The sequence below is a fragment of the Kogia breviceps genome, chromosome 18 (genome assembly GCF_026419965.1).
Source record: "Kogia breviceps isolate mKogBre1 chromosome 18, mKogBre1 haplotype 1, whole genome shotgun sequence".
Lineage (NCBI taxonomy): Eukaryota > Metazoa > Chordata > Mammalia > Artiodactyla > Physeteridae > Kogia > Kogia breviceps.
The window spans coordinates 57,851,477-57,868,961 of record NC_081327.1 but is presented as its reverse complement, the minus strand read 5'-3'; positions in this window follow the sequence as shown (position 1 = coordinate 57,868,961).

The following is a 17,485-nucleotide window of genomic DNA, read 5'->3' as shown; positions in this document are numbered from 1 at the left end:
GGGTCAGGCCTGTTCTCGGCCCAGGAGGCCGTCAGATGACGGTCCAGGGCACTGGGGACTGGGCCCTCGGGGGCCTGCAGAGGCCGGGCAAGGTGACGACGACGTGAGAGTAACGGTGGTGACAACGGTAACTCACTGAGCTCCGTCTCGGGGTCAGCAAGGACCAAGCAGTGCCACAAAACGGCCCAGGGCAGACCTCTCAAGCCCACGGAGAGAGCTTTTACCGTGGAGGGAGCGGAGCGGGGGTGGGGGCCACACGTGGTGAGTGACGGGCCATGGATGCTCTTTGTAAGGGAAGCGCGGGGAGACACACAGGTACCAATGTACTGAAGCACAGACGGGCCCTGCGGGTGGGGACGGAAGGGAGGGAGCCCTGCTGGACAGGAGTAGCCACAGCCGGGGCCCCAGACTCCCTTGGGGTCCAGAGAAGGGAAAGCAGCCCCAGGAACTGGGAGGGGCAGCAGAGGAGAAACACAAGTGCTGGGGTCCCGGCTCCATCACCCACCGCTGATGCCTTACTGAGCCTCGGTCTGCTCAGCTGTGAAATGGGTCCGGTGAGGGCACCAGCCTCACAGGCCGGGAGGATCGAATGCGAGCGTCTGAAGAGGCAGGCTTGGCCGACAAACGTCGTTTCTGTCTTGCCTTCTGTCTCTCGAGCAGAGACACAGTGGAAAAGAGGAGCTCTGGGGAGAAGCCAGCAGGGCCCAGCCTCGCGGAGCAGATGACATAGGTGTCCCACTCCCGTCTCCGCTGGTCCTCAGGACGAGAAAGTGATGGTGTGAGTGGCCATGGGTGCAAGTAGCTGAACGCCCGACTCACTGACCTAAGAGCCAAGAGCCGGGAGACTGTTCCGCCCTCCCCCCGGGGCAGCTGGTCTCCCAGGACTGCTCCCTGCAGAAGCAGAGAGACAGAAGCCCCCGCTGGACACCCCTAGGCCTTGCCGCGGCCCAGTCCTGCCAGCAGCCAGGCGGGTCGCCTGAGCCAGGGCGGGTCACTCCGGGGGGCAGGTCTTGCTCCCGTCGGTGAGGGACAAAGGGACGGCCGGCGGCGTCTACCGCAGGCAGGGGTACATCCAGGAAAGGAACCACGGCGGGCTTGGTGTGCAGCTCGCTCGAGTCTGGGAGTTCCCAAGTCTGGACTTTTCTGGCCACGTCCTGCGGCGCAGCCGGGGAGACGGTGGGGACGCGGGGCGGAGGCGGCAAACGAGGGCTCTGGCCAGGTAGGGGCTCCAGGCCCTGCCCCTGCTGCCGGCCGAGGGCCCCTCTCCCACCAGCCGGCCGTGTCCCCCCAGGAGGCCCAGCTTTCCACCCCGAGTCCTATTGCATCCGGCACCAGGTGTAGCCCTGCTCAGGCCTGAAGACAAGACTCTTGGTAGGTGGGAGGGTTGAGGCAGAGAGGCCCTAAGGCCCAAGCCCAGGAGGGAACCTCACGGGTCAGCGGGACAGGTCGCAGAGGGGGCGCTGCAGCTCCCGGAGCAGGACTCCCTCCATGACAGTCGGTCGGAGATCCCCTCCCGTACCAGCCACACCCTCCCACCTGGCCCCTATACTGTCCTCCAAGACACAGCTCAAGCCTTACCTCCTGCACAACCGCAGGCCCTCCAGGGGGCCTCACTCTCTCCTCCGGCTCAGCCCTGGGCCCGTCTCACCAGGTACCTTTGTGGGGGGCATGATGGCTTCACGGGGCAGCTAGGGGCACCGACTCCAACCAACTCTGTCACTCTGAACCCCTGCTGTGCCGCTGCCTGGCTGTGTAGCTTTGAGGAAGTTACTTACGCCCTCTCTTTATGCCTTCCTGTCCTCATTTGTAAGCTGGAGATGATCACTGACCAATTGTGAGAATTAAAAGAGTTAGTATGTATAAACTGCTAGAACAGTGCCTGGCGTCGAGTACGTGCTATCTCAGTGCTAGATATCATCACCACCACCCCCACCGCCGTCACCCCCACCCCCACCAGCATCACCACCACCACCACCACCATTATCACCACCACCATTATCACCAGCATCACCGCCATCAAAACCACCCCCACCAGCATCACCACCATTATCACCATCACCACCATCACCATTATCACCACCACCGTCACCATGACCGTCACCATCCTAGTTGACTCTCCAGCTCCCTTTTCTACTAGCTGCGTGGCCTCAGGTGAACTGCTGAACGTCTGTGCTGTCCCCTCTCCCATAAGTGGCAGTAACACCACCTCCATTCCCAGGTGCCTCTGAGGATCAAAGCCCCTGACCTCTGATGACACCATAGCACATATTGGGTGGCCGTCTTCTCACCTGATCTTCTCAAGGACCTAGGAGGGTGGAAGTACTCCTATCCCTATTTTACAGATGGGGAAACTGAGGACTGGGGAAGGCAGAGATCTGCCAAAGCCTCGGAGCTAGTGGGTGGTGGAGCCGGGAGACCACCCTGCGACTGGCCAGAGCTGGACTTGTTTGTGCCCCTTCCTGACTGTCTCCTTGTTGGTGATTCTCAGCTCTGAGTGCATGTCAGTGAGCCTGGGTGCTTCGTGACAAGGGTTCTGACGGGGCTGCTCTGGCTGGGCCTGGGCATCGGGGCTTCTCAAGTGCACCAGCTGTGCTGAGAGCCCTGCACGAGCTCAGTTTTGGAACTGGGCCACCCGGACCCCTCCCTGGGTCACCCACGTACCTGGAACTCGGTGACCGCCCCTCACTGGCCAGCACGTTGGGCTGTGTAAGCAGCTGGCAGTTCCTGTGTGGGAGGTGGCCTGGCAGCCCTAGCAGAGGGTCGGGTGGGTAAGGGCTGCAGCTGCCGCTAAGGCTCAGCCTCCAGCCCCGGGCAGGGTGATCGGGAGCAGGGCTGCCGCAGTGAGGCCCAACTGCTCTGGGAAACACACTCTGCAAACAAGAGCCACAGCTGTGGGCCAGTGCTGGGCGGCTGCCTTCCACGTGCGCCTGGATGGCGCCGCAGCGGCGCGGCCGGGCCCCCTGGCACTGGCGATGCACACCAGGTGCCAGCCTCCACGGCAGCTGCAGTTCCAGGGCCGGGGCACTGCTTTGGCATCGTTAGCATGGCCTGGTCAGCCCCCAGGGCTCCCCCAGAGGCTGTCCCCTGACCACCTCCTCACCTCGCTTTAGCCACAAGGCTCACGGGGAGACACTTCCTCCCAAAACACGAGACACAACGCCCCTTGAAGGAGCCTCCCCTGGGCCAGCCTTTCACACGTGTGACCCCCTTACCTTCACTGAGCATGCTGCCCCCATTTCACAGGTGGGGACACGGAGGCTCAGCGGGGTCCAGCAGCTTGCCCAGGGGCACACAGCAAGCCCGTGGCAGAGCGGGATCCAAGCTTAGACCCTCAGGGCAGGTGCCCACAGCTGCCCAGCAGATATTTGCTGACGGCAGCGAAGAGGTGGGTGGGGTACACCCATGTCCCCGTGCAGTGGAAGGAGGGCCTCCAAGGCAGGGGCAGGCCTGAGCTGCAGATCTGGCCACACCCGCTACGAGGCCAGCACACAATGACATCTGTACAGTTTGATCTCTTTGGTAGGGTGTGCCCTCCTGTTGCCCCCACCTCCACTTACCTCCTGGTCTGCACCTGGCCATGCCCCCTCCACTGTCACTGCTCCTGGCCCTTGGCTGGCGGGTACGGACACAGAGGCCAGGTGTGAGTGGGGGGCTGGACTCCTGTCGCCTGCCCCTCCCCGACCCGGGCGATTCCACGCACGGGTCCTGCTCCCCTAAGTGTGACAAAAGCACCTGGAGACACGGTGACAGTCCCTGCCACTGGTTGAAGTGCCACAGAGGGCCACAGGTGTCAGGAGCCGCAGCTGGGAGCTGGAGGGCGAGTCCTGAGGGGCCTCCGGCCTGCAGGGGCGCCCCCAGACCCGACTCCGGGGACCGGCTCCAAGCCTGCCCAGCCAGGCTCTGAGTGACAGGCGGGGGGCGTGGACTCCCGGTCGGGCCTGCAGGAGCTCCCACTTGCTCGTGGGGCCTGTTTCCCTTATGTTGAAATATGGGGTTGGATGAAACCCATGGTTTGCATTTTCAACACATATAACTCTTTGAACCATCTTTCCTCCAAAAAAATTTTTCTTAAGCATGGAACCCCAATATTCACTTATTCCAAACGATATTGACCACGAGTGTGTAGACTAGAATTGCAGCTCCCGGGGGTCGGGTGGGGGAGCCTGGGGGTTTTGCCTGGCCACCCCCCAGGGCAGCCTCTGCGGGGCCCATGGAACCTGCTTCTCTAGGGAACCCAGTCGGAGAATGTCTGGACTGGGCCACTTCAGACCCTTCCAGTTTGGCCTGGGAGACCCTGGCAGTGGGTCTCGCCTCTGCGCGCTGAGGGCTCTGCCAGGCTCAGGGGCGCCCGCCCTTGGTTAATGCTCGGCTGTCAACGTCCTGAAATGCTTCATACGCGCCCGACTGTTCATTTTCTGTGGGCCGCACAGCGAGGTCGCTGGCCCCGGCTCTGAGCCTCTGTCTCCTCATCTGCAGAAGAGGTGGGGGAACTGACGCCGCTGCGGGGCTGTGATGAGTGACACGTGCTGGGCGCCGCGTACCGAGGTAGGCGTCTGGCCAGGTGGACCCTCTCCCGCAGATCCACCGCACAAGATGCCCGACCCGCAGGGGACGCTCGTGCACGGGCGCCACTGATCCGGCTGCAGAGTCACCTCCTCCTGCTGGCCGGCGAGCAGGCGGTCAGTGAGGGGGGGGTGTCTCTTGGCAGGTTCCAGCCTCCAGATCCCGTGCTGAGGACACCAGCGTCCACCCCGGTGCCTGGGCAGAAGACCAGCCCCCACGCTGCCCTCGACAGCCCCGCCCGTGGACCCTCCCGCCCCTCGCCCATCCGCCCAGCAATTTCACTTCCCAGTCCCGGTGGGCGGGGCGGGGCGCGGCGGGCGGAACATCGCCGCGCCCACGCAGAGTCCGCATCCGCTCAGGTGCAGCTGGGCCGCAGGCCTCGGAGCCCACCGCGCCTGATGGAGCGGCTGCCAGCACGTGGGCCGGGGGACTGCTCTCCGCTCTCACAGGCCTGGGCTGCAGCCGCACGGGTGGTCACTCCCCAGGGCCCGGACGAGCTGCAGAACGGTCGTACTGGGGGAGGGGCGGCCGGGGCCTCCAAACCGGGCCCTGGGCCTGGGCCACCCTCCTCGGACCACTGGGCAGGCTCAGTGTGTGATCAGAAAGGCAAATGGCTCATGTGAACAGGCTGTCAAGTTCACGGAAACTTCCAGAAGCAGTGGCCGAGCAACCTGGCCTGAAGTGAGCCCTCTCACCGGTCTCGGCCTCGGCCACCTCAGGGCCCTTCCGGGTAACTCCTGCAAACTCCTGCATCCTCTAGGTCCTCCTGGCCGCTGGAAGGAGGGCCTCACCAGCCAGAGGGAAACGCTGTGTGAGAGGGAAGCTGGGTCCTAGCCAGGTGTGGCCAGAGATCTGCTGGGGACAGGACAAGCACTCACCCTCTCTCGGTCACCAGGGGGGGCAGCAGAGGCCTGGCTCCCTGCAGGCTGGCCGCCTTGGTCCTGGACTCACCGGGGGCCGTGGTGGGGCCCCTGGGCCAGGCTGTGACTTTGCTGTTCCCACAGGATCAGGGACCCCCAGAGCTGAGCGACCACCCAGAGGTCAACTTGCCCAGGCCTTGGGACCCCAACCCTGCAGAGGCCAGCGGGATCTTGGCAAAGGCGGCCACTGAAAGGGCTCTGAGTGGGTGTCTTAGGACTAACACTGGTGATACTGCATGGCACTGACACTCGAAGGTCTGTAAAGCTCAGAGGGTCAGACGTTAACGGGCACAGAGCGGATGCTTGCTTAATGTTTTCTCCTCCAATCACCACATAGCCCCCCCAAGAGGCTGTTCACTCTTGCGGGGAGAGAAGGGACAGCTTCCCATGCCCCCGAAATGAAGCCTGTTCAGGGCAGTGAAGGAACAGGAACTAGCACAGGGGCATCTCAGATGGAACAGCTGTGTTAGGGACCTCCATTCCCAGCCCGCAGATGAAGAGACTGAGGTTCAGAGAGGAACACATACAGCCAGCAGGCCGCAGGTCTTGGACTCCGGTGATCACCTGCCCAGCTGAGCCCCACCCTGCCCAGGGCCCACACAGGGGCCTGGTGGAAAGAGCTGGACTCCTTGGCAGCCCAGGGGCCGTGCCTTCCTGCAGAGCCCTCTGGACCCTCCCTCTCTCTAGCTTCCACCAGGCTCACTCCTTCCCTGGACTTCCTGGGGCCACTCGGTCACCATGGGCCCAACGACCACACACAGGGGCCACTTGTGTCCTGCTCGTCCCACCTGGCTGTGTCCCCGGCACCCCCCGTGGTGCCCATCTCTGGGGATGGCCTCCCGGGACCCTGGACTCTCCGCGCCCTGGACTCCCGGGACTCCCTCCTCGTTCCCTCCACAGCCTCCTCTCCCCCGGCCCCGGGGGTGGGGGGACGGGTCCCAAAGGTGCACAGGAAGCTTGGTGGGTGACGGGCATGTTTGGTATCTTGGTCGTGGTGATGGTTTCATGACTGACTGCAAACGTCAAAACTTAAATCGCACATTTCAAATATGTGAAGTCTATCCTGTGTCACTTATGTCTCAATGAAGCTGTTTAAAAAATGGACAGCAAAGGGGAGGCCAGTGGGATGCCAGGAGAATGGTGAGGGAGGGGACGGAGGAGCTCGGGTGGGGGGCAGGTCCGGGGAAGAGGGCTGCCGTCCCGGAAAGGGTCAAGAGCAGGGGCAGAAGCCAGTCTGTCACGTGACAGGGGAAACTTCCCATCAAGGTGAAACCCCTCACGTTGCAGCTGGTGAAATTAACCAAAGGAAAAACACCTTAGATGAGTCTCAGAGGAAAAAAATATTTTCAATCTGGAGACTAAAGAAATAATTCTATTAACTTCCAGGAAGAAAAAATTTACATTAAATTCACCACTTCCTTAAAATAATAAATTCTGAGAACAGGCAGTACACACTGACAGCTCTGAGAGAAAATGATTCTGGTCCAAGATTTATGCATTTATGCAAGATTTTATGTTACCCTGTGTGGCAGCAGCAGGAAGACTTTCCCACTTAAGCAAAAGCTCTGAGATTATGCCCCAGGGGACCTCAGTCCAACGAGAGGCGGTACCCATAGGAATAAGGAAGCGGGACAGCTGAAGACAGACAAAATCTACACTTAGAGGCAAATCCAAACAACCGTTAAGATGTGGTTAAGAAAACAGGATACAACTGCCATAAATAACTTAAAAAGAAAATTTAATAGGCTAAAACAAATAATGTCAACCAACTGGGCCTTCCTTTGCCTAGGGTGCCAATAAAAACAAGGAAGGGTGGGGTTGGGAGGGGGCAGGAGGCAACCTGGGTGAATTTCCTCAAATCACCTGGAGAGGACTCACAACCCATGCAGCGAATCAGAAACCCAGGAGGTCAGATACGTATTTTAAAATACGGTAACCACAAGAATATTAAGAACAGAAAGAATAGCTGTCAAGCAACTAGTGAAATTAAATAAAATATAGTCAATCTACCAATAGTTAGAAAATAAAGAAAATAAGCAAACACACACACTCATACACACATGACAAAAACAAAACCAGAACAAGTACCCCAAGATGAGATGAAGGAGAAATGACAAACATATCACTGGTTTGTATATCAATAACTAGAAATAGATCTGATCCTTTTCTAAAAAGACAAAGGCTCTTAGATTTGGTAAAAAAATAAAATAAAATAACAAAAACACATCAAAATCTAACTGAAATCTATAAGAAAACACCTAAAAGAAAGGAAATCAAGGGACTTCCCTGGTGATCCCAATGCAAGGGGCCCGGGTTCGATCCCTGGTCCGGGAACTAGATCCCGCATACCACAACTAAGAAGCCCACGTGACGCAACTAAAAAAACAAAAAAACAAAAAACTCCAAAACGATCCCGCATGCTGCAACTAAAGATCCCATGTGCTGCAACTAAGACCTGGCGCAGCCAAAATAAATAAATATTTAGAGGAAAAAAAAAAAGAAAGGAAATCAGAAAGGTTAAAATTTAAGTGAGACAAGACAGGCCAGGAAAGGCAGAGCACGGGAGATAAAAGCTCCAGTGTTAAAAGTGGAATTCTACGCACAGGACAAGAGAGACGGCTTCTTGTCGCTGAAGCGTATAATCTACAACAGTAACCCTTTCAAACGTGCTCACTGAAATATATCAAATGGACAAACGAGCTGCATGGACCACACACCTGTGTTTGACAGTCCTGACGGCAGAGTCCCTAAACCATCACAAATGGACTGTTCTCGAGGTTCTCTAGTCCTTAAGGCCCTTTTTTGCCTAAATGAACGTTTTTGGTTTTGAGATCATTGTAGATTCACATGCAGCTGTAAGAAATGACACAGAGACCCTGTGTGGCCTTTATCCCAACGTGCAAAACTACAGTAAAACGTCACAACTGGGATGCTGGCCTCAATGCACTCAGGACCCAGAACATCCCCACCCCAGCGGGGGCTCCTCCTGTTGCCCTTTGTAGCCTCCCTCCGGCCCCCACTTTCCCCATGACCCCTGGCAACCGCAAGTCTGCTCTGCACTGCCTGTCATCTCAGGGGTGAGGCACCAATGGACCCTGCCTGCAGCACGTAACCTTTGGGGACTTCCTCGCCACCCATCCGCGGTGCTGCACGCACCCATCATTTGTTACTCTCGTTGCCAGGCGGCGTTCCTTGGTGTGCACGTACGTACCACAGTTGGTTTAACCATGCACCTGCCGGCGGACATCTGGATTGTTCTGGTTTTGGCTGCTGCAGATAAAGCTGCTGTGAATATTCATGTACAGGTTTTGGTGTGAGTGTAAGTCTTCGTTTCTCTGGAGTAAATGCTGGAGGGTGCAGTTGCTGGCTCATGTGGAAGCCACGTGTTTCATTCCATCGTTTCACAGGGGACTGCCAAACTGCCCTCCTGAGAGGCTGCGCTGTGTCCGCTCCCAGCAGCAACATCTGAGAGATCCAGGTTTTCTGCATCCTCACCAGCGTTTGGGTGTGGCTGCTATTTATTTTAACCCTTCTGATATATACGTGATATATACATGTACAGCAGTTCTAATTTTCATTTCCCTAAGACTAATGATTTGAACATCTTCTCATGTGCTTATTTGCCATCTCCTCTTCGGTGAAATGTCTGTTCATGTCTTTTTCCCGTTTTCTAACTGGACTGTGTTTGTAGTGTTGAGTTTTGAGCGTTGTCTGTATATCCTACACGCTAGTCCTTTGTCAGAGCTGTGGTTTGCAAATATCTTGTCCGGTGTGAAGCTTGTCCTTCCATCCTCTTAACAAGGTATTTCACAGAGGGAAAACTTTTAACTTTGATGAGGTTCAACGTATCAATTTTTTCCATTCATGGACTGTGCTTTTGGTGGCAACTCTAAGAGCAAAAACTCTCCTGTAGGCCCTAAGAGATTTTCTCCCATGTTTTCTTCTAAAAGTTTTATAATTTTACATTTAAGTCTGTGATCCATTTTGGGTATTTTTTTTTTATTCTGGAAAAGTGCACATAATATAAAATTTACCATATTCAAGCACACAAATCCGTGGCATTAAATCCATTCACAATGTTCTGCAACCATCACCACCAACTACTTCTTTTTCCTCATCCCAAACGTAAAGTCTGTACCCATTAAGCAGTCACGCCCCATTCCCTCCTCTGCCCCCGCCTCCTCCCCAGCCCCTGGCAGCCACAAACCCACTTTTTGTCTTTGTGGATTTGCCTATTCTGTATACATTTTGAGTTAATTTTTATATAAGGTATGAAGCTTTTATATATATATGGTATATATAATTAATTTTTGTCTGTTGGTCCTGCATCCTGCTGAACTCACTTATTAGTTTTGTTTTTGTTTTTTTTTTTTTTTTTTTTTTTTTTTTTTTTTTTTTGCGGTATGCAGGCCTCTCACTGTTGTGGCCTCTCCCGTTGCGGAGCACAGGCTCCGGACGCCCAGGCTCAACGGCCACGGCTCACGGGCCCAGCAGCTCCGCAGCACGTGGGATCCTCCCGGACCGGGGCACGAACCCGCGTCCCCTGCATCGGCAGGCGGACTCTCAACCACTGCGCCACCAGGGAAGCCCCACTTATTAGTTTTAATTGTATTTTGTAGAACATTTTTTTACATAGACAATCACGTCATTTGTAAATATGGACAGTTCTAATTCTTCCTTTCTAATTGATAGGCCCTTTCTTTCTTTTTCTTGTCTTATCTCACTGGCTAGAACTTCCAGTACTATGTTGAACAAGATTGGTAAGAGTGGAATCCTTGCCTTGTCCTTGATCTTAAAGAAAAAGATTCATTCTTCCCCATTAGGTATGACTTTAGTTGTAGGGTTTTTACAGATGCTTTTTATCACATTGAGGTAGTTCCCCCATTAATCCTGCTTCGCTGAGAGGTGGTTTTTTTTTTTTTTTTATCATGAATAAGTGTTGAATAGTGTCAAATGCTTTTTCTGCATCTACTGATAATTAAATATCAGTTAATTAAATAAACCTAAATTTAAATTCTCCACCTGGAAACATATCCTTTTTCGAGTTCCTTTGTAGCAAGTGCTAAAACAAGTCACACTTTAGGTGACAAAGAAAGCCTCAGTGACTGGGGTTACCACCTTGTGCCAGTTTGCCCAGCATCAAAGGACTTGAGTCCTGAGAAGCCGCTCAGAGCCAGAAAAACCAGGACGCTTGGACACCCAGGCACTATCCAGGCAGAATCCAGAAACCATGACACATTAAAATGAATAATTAAGGGCTTCCCTGGAGGCGCAGTGGTTGAGAGTCCGCCTGCCGATGCAGGGGACACAGGTTCGTGCCCTGGTCCGGGAAGATCCCACATGCCGCGGAGCGGCTGGGCCCGTGAGCCATGGCCGCTGAGCCTGCGCGTCCGGAGCCTGTGCTCCGCAACGGGAGAGGCCACAACAGTGAGAGGCCTGCATACCGCAAAAAAAATAAAAATAAAAATAATTTTAAAAAATAATAATAATAATAAAAAGTTTGTTACAATTCCCAATTGGAATTTAAAACATAACCTAACTGACTACTTTAACAAAAAGAAAACCAAAACTGTAATCACAAGGTATCTAGAAAATAACATAATGAAATTCCTAGATTTTTATACCTAGGGGATACAGTTCAAGCTGAACTAAAAGGCATATGCATGACCTGAAATATTTTCATTATTAAATGTAGGGTATAAGGCATTCAAATCAAAAGTTGGAAAAGAGAAAAAAACCCAAAGAAAGTAGAAGAATGAAAGATAAAGCAGAAAAAAATAAATTAGGAGACAGAAAAATGCATATTGATAGATTCATCTGAGAGATACTTTTTAAAAATATTTTATTTTTTAAAATTTTATTTATTTATTTATTTATTTATTTATGGCTGCATTGGGTCTTCATTACTGCGTGCGGTTTTCTCTAGTTGCGGTGAGCAGGGGTTACTCTTCATTGAGGTGTGCTGACTTCTCCTTGTGGTGGCTTCTTTTGTTGTGGAGCGCGGGCTCTAGGTGTGCAGGCTTCAGTAGTTGCGGCATGTGGGCTCAGTAGTTGTGGCTTGTGGGCTCTAGAGTGCAGGCTCAGTAGTTGTGGCTCACGGGCTTAGTTGCTCCGTGGCATGTGGGATCTTCCCAGACCAGGGATTGAACCTGTGTCCCCTGCATTGGCAGGCAGATTCTTAACCACTGGACCACCAGGGAAGTCCTGAGAGATACTTCTTGATTAAACAAGCAAACAATAAAATATCTTAACTTCTAGTTAATCTAATCCAGAAAATAAGAAACTGGGACATAGAGTGAAGCATAAGAAAGGGGGTATAATGACCAATGAGAAGACTTTAAAAATTACAAAACAGGCATAATCCTATACTAATATATTCTAAATGTTATTGAAATACATAATTTTCTAGAAATACATGTGATCAAAATTGACCTAAAGAAGTAGAAAATCCAGGACTTCTCTGGTGGCACAGTGGTTAAGAATCTGCCTGCCAATGCAGGGGACACGGGTTCAATCCCTGGTCTGGGAAGATCCCACATGCCGTGGAGCAACTAAGCCCGTGCACCACAACTACTGAAGCCTGGGTGCCTAGAGCCGGTGCTCTGCAACAACAGAAGCCACCACAATGAGAAGCCCGCGCACCACAACGAAGAGTAGCCCCCACTCGCGACAACGAGAGAGAAGCCCCTGTGCAGCAATGGAGACCCAACGCAGCCAAAATAAATAAATAAATAAAAATTAAAAAAACAAGTAGAAAATCCAAACAAACCAATAAACACAACCAAAGAAGAAACTGCAAAAATAATTTAAAAGTTACTCCAAGGAGGGCCCTAGACTCAGAAGGTTTTATAGTCAAGTTCTTCCAAACAGTCAAGGAAACTTGATATCCAATTTATTTTACCAGGATAGCTTAACCCTGATAGCAAAACCAAAGATAACACAGAAAAGAAGAGGAAATACAGACGGCTCTCACTATGGCTTTGAAAGCAACCCACTGGAAACAAATACTAGAGACTGGATCTCCCTGAGAAAGAACACTGCACTCTGACCAAGTATGGTTCATTCAGAAATCCAAGGACAGCTCCACATGAGAAGATCCATTTTTGGAATTCCTCACATCTACACACCAAAAGAGAAAATCCCACTTGATAGCACTATCATCCATTACTTCTTCTGGGGGGGAGAGTGTGTTTGTGTGTTATTTTGTAACTTTTTATTTTGAAATAATTTCAAACTGACAGAAAATTTGGGGGAATCGTAGGAAGAACGTCCACACACCTTTTCCCCAGTTCCCTCAATTGTTAATATTCGATGACACTGCTTATCGTTCTCGTCTATATTACGTTGCAGACATGATGCCTCTTTACCCCTAAATACTTCTACGTCACCTCCTTTCTTAATGAAGATCAACGACTTTAACTCCCAGCACCGGCATGACTGCAGAACCACCCCAGGGTAAAGCCACAAAACGTTCCCAACGCGCGTAAAATAAGGTCAAGAGACTCACACCCAGGTTCCAGAAGAGGCGGCCCCACCTTTGCGCGCACCGTGACAATCACACGCCGAGCCGCTCCGGAAAGGGTGGCCTTCATTCTCCCCTCCCCGAGTTCAGTGACCTCACGTGCGGCCGGACACGTGCCAGGTGGGGGGACTGAGGCCTCGGAACCGGCAGGCACCGCCAAGCAGCACCCGGTGGTCCTCGGGGGCCGGCCGACCCGCGCGCTTTCCGACACAGCACACCTGACCTGGCACGCTTGCGCAAACGCCCACCCAACCCAGCTGGGGGCGCGTGAACGGCCCCACCCACCACGGAGGCGGGGCGCGGGGCGTGTCGTAATCAGGCCCCCCCGGGGTTTGAGTTGCGGGCGCTTTGTGTCCGAGGCTCGGTTACCTCGTCTGTCTGTCTGTCGTCTGTCTGGGGTGGGAGAGACCGGGACGCACCAAGGCCCTTGGGGCAGTGTCTCACCCACATGCTGCTGGTCAGCCCTGCAGAGCTGGGAGGGCCGCGGGGGCCGCAGGACTCACAATGAGCTGCAGGGCTGACCCCGAGATCTCTTCCAACCCAGGGGGCCCCAGTGGTGGAAAGGGGGCCGTGGAAGGACTCAGGACCCCTCTCCCACTCGCCTACCCCCAGACGCGCCCCATGGGTCCACACACACCCGCAGCACACGTTCTCACGTGGGTCCACAGCACTCGCAGGCGGTCAGACACGCACCTACACCTGCTCCCCACTTTATGTCCAAGCTCCGCAGAGGCCTCGGGAGCCCGTGAGCAGCACTGCCATATCCGCCAGGAGGCCAAGGCACGAAAGGCCACAGAAGGTACAGCACTGCAAGGCCGCACCCCAGGGAGCTGGCTCTGGGCCGAGGCTGCCGGTCAGCGTGTCTCTGCGTGTGCGGCCACCAGACGCAGCTGCAGGTGGCCCTCCCCCTTGCGCCGGGTTCCGCCCCCTGCGCAGCCCCCAGGAACGCCCCTCCTGCAGCCGGACCAGCAGACGCCCCTCTGCCACCGCAGGCAGCGCCAGGTGGCACCTGGCCAGGGTTCCGGGCGCTGAGGGAGGCGGGTGTGGCCTGCCGGCAGCCCCCAGTGACAGATGAGGCGCGAGTCCCACAGGCAGTGGGGCGCTGACCCCAGCTGGGGGTCCCCTGGCTCGGCCCATCCATCAGCGTGACAGGTGGAGCCCCAGGGCAGGTGGGGCCGGGCAGGCGGGGGGAGGCTGAGCCTCCAGCAGCCGTACACATGGGCACCCCCGGGAGGACAGGGCTCGCGGTCTCTCTGCCTGGTGCAGCTGGGCAGTCAGACCGTGGCTGCGGCTCCGCCTTCCTGATGGGCTGCCCTCCCGCTGGCCATGCCCTAAGCACGCCAGTCCAGGCCCACAGGGGACGCCTGCTCATTCATCGCCCCGCGGCCACACCTGCCCTCCCCAGCTCAGGTCAGCCAGCTGACTGCTGCGTTTTAGCAGGACGGCTGGAGCCTTCCTTCCCCGACTCCTGCGTGGCCCAGCTCCGACCACCATGCCCGGATGGCAGGTGTCACCCTACTGGGTGCAGCGGTGGCTGCTAGGGTGTCTGTGGGCCGTGGGCCTTGGGCCCCGCAGCCCCAGGTGCGCCCAGCGGGACTTAAAGCGTAGTGGGTGGTGGCGTGGCCCTGTCCACGGGGCAGGGGGCCAGGGCAGGGTGACCCCCAGCCTGAGCGAGATGGGGACCCAGCTTGTGTTTAGGGGAATTGTGTGTCCTCCTGTCCCGCACCATCCTGACTCACTAAAAAGCATCATCCTCGTCAAAGCGAGTCTGGCCCCACCCGGTCGCACCCTGCGGTCACTATGGACGGAGCCACTGGCGTGTCGGAGGAGGCGGGGCCATTGAAGAAGGAGCCAAATCAGCCCCCAGAGGAGGGCAGCCTGGCCGCGGGCCACAGCCTGGAGCAGCCTCCAAGCGCCGTCAGAGAGAGGAGCCGCGTGCGGGCGGAGCCACAGGCGACAGCCAGAGCAGGGGCCCTAGGCGGAAGGCGGAGGTGGTGGCCCGGCTGGAGACAGAAACATCCTGGAACTGGACAGAGGTGGTGGCCGCACAGCCTGTGGACGTGCTGGATGCCACTGACCTCTGCTCTCCCAGGTGGTTCCAATGGTGACCTTTAAGTGTATTTGAACACACTTTAAAAAGGCATGGTCAGGGCTTCCCTGGTGGCGCGGTGGTTGAGAATCTGCCTGCCAATGCAGGGGACACGGGTTCGAGCCCTGGTCCGGGAAGATCCCACATGCCTCAGAGCAACTAAGCCCATGCGCCACAACTACTGAGCCTGCGCTCTAGAGCCTGTGAGCCACAACTACTGAGCCCGCGTGCCACAACTTCTGAAGCCCGCATGCCTAGAGCCCGTGCTCCGCAACAAGAGAAGCCACCACAGTGAGAAGCCTGCACAACGCAACGAAGAGTAGCCCCCGCTCACCGCAACTAGAGAAAGCCCACGCACAGCAACTAAGAGCCAACAACAAAGACCCGATGCAGCCAAAAATAAATAAATAAATAAATTTATTATTATTTTTTTTTTAAAAAAGCATGGTCATGGGACTTCCCTCGCAATCCAGTGGTTAAGACTCTGCACTGCCAATGCAGGGGGCACAGGTTCGATCCCTGGTCAGGGAACTAGATCCCGCATGACGCCACTAAAGACTCCACACACCACAACAAAGATCCCATTTGCTGCAACTGAGACGGGCACAGCCAAATAAATAAATATATTTTTTAAAAAGGCATGGTCAGGGAAGACCCCCTGAGGAGGGGGCACGTGGGCCTCTCAGAAAGGGAGGGGATAGCAGTACCTCTGCAGGAGCTTCCGGAATGTTCTGGACCAGTGAGGAGGACATGGAGGAGTGCGGTCCAGGCTCACCCTCCAGAGAGGGAGACCCAGTGGCCTCGAGGTCAGAGGCTGCCCTGGAGGTCACTTGGAGCCACCTAGATGGTGCGTAGGGCCAGGCCCAGGTGGGGCAGAGGGGCCGCTGGGCCTCAGCCCTGCAGAGCAGGACTGTCCAGTGGCAACTTTTCCTTCTTGTCCACCTGGGGCACTTCAAGGAGTTTTCAAGCCAATTACGGTTGTCAAGTAAGTGCTTAGAATAATTGGTAGGAAAAGAATTCACACAGAGAAGAGCAAAGCAAGGTCTAGAGACGGAAGGTCAGAGAGGTTCCTGACGAGGCCGGGCGCTCAGGGGAGGGCGGGTGGTTGGCTTGGGTGACCTTTGACCCAAACGGGCCCCCAGCCGGACAGCCAGACCAGGTCCCCGAGAGGGGCAGGGAGAGTCCCGAGAGCTGCCGGCCTCCCACCTGCGTCTGCAGCGCGGTGGTCTCTGTGGGCTCCCAGAGGCCTCGGCAGCGGGCTGGGCCCAGCAGGGGTTGTTTTCCCGGTGATGGGGGGGGGCAGGGAGGTCCGGGTGGAAGGACCACTTGGGCATCACTGAGGCTCGGCTCCGTGCTCCGAGTCCCCGAGGGAGGGCCCTGGTTCCCCCCGCTCCAGAACAGCCCTGTTGGGGCTGGAGCTGCACCGACCCACACCCCACACCCCCGGGTCGGCCGCCTCTGTCTCCTGGGTCAGAAGCAGCTGCGTGCCGACTGCATCGGGTTCCGTTAGCGATGCCGGGCGGGCTCAGAGCTGCACCTGCCCCGCCGCCCTCTCCCTGGTGTGAGGCCCCTCTTCCTGCATCCCCGGTCCCGGGCTGAGGTCGGCCTGGACACTCACAGCCACCTGGGGCCCCACTCTGGCCCCTCAGGCAGACTTGGCCGCCGCCACGCAGCCCGCGCGTGTCCTCGAGACGGCGTGTCATCGTGTCTGCTATGCTGTGGGCTCCAGGAGGCCGGCCCCGCGCTCGCCCAGCTGGCCGTCCAGCACGAGGCCCGCAGTCAGCCCTCCGCAAGGGAGCACGCGGCGGCGTGGCCAGGGGGACGCTGGGGACGACGCGGACCCGCCTGGAGGCTCCGAAGCGTGTGTGACTCTGAGTTCGTCTCCTTCCCCGAGGTTGACGTAAGGGAGAGGCGATGGCAGAGGCAGCCGTGCAGAGGCTGGGTCTCCACCGCCCACCGCCGGGCCTCCTTGGCTGGAACTGCTCCCGACAGACGGGCTGCGTGTCGTCAGGCGCGGGGGCCTGGCGTGAGCACGTGTGCGTGTGCCAGAGCACGTGTGCGCGTTCAAAACGTGGAAGAAGGAAGCGTGGCTGCACTCCGCTGTGAGAGGCTGGCCAGCTCCGTCTGAGCTGGTGCCGCGGGGACAGGAGGAGGGCGAGGCTAGCGGATGCTGCGGCGGGCAAGATGGACGCCTGCCACGGCCAAGCGGTAGGGCTGGCGCCTTCTGGGTGCCAGCGGGCGCACGGGGCCAAAATTCACAAACAAAACCCGCGGCAAATTGCTGGCAGCCTGTCCCGAAGGTGGCAGCCGCTCGTTAGAGAAGCCACGGAGGACCGGCTGGAAGCGGGCAGCCAGTGCAGCACAGGTAACGGCCGCGTGGGGCTCGCCGGG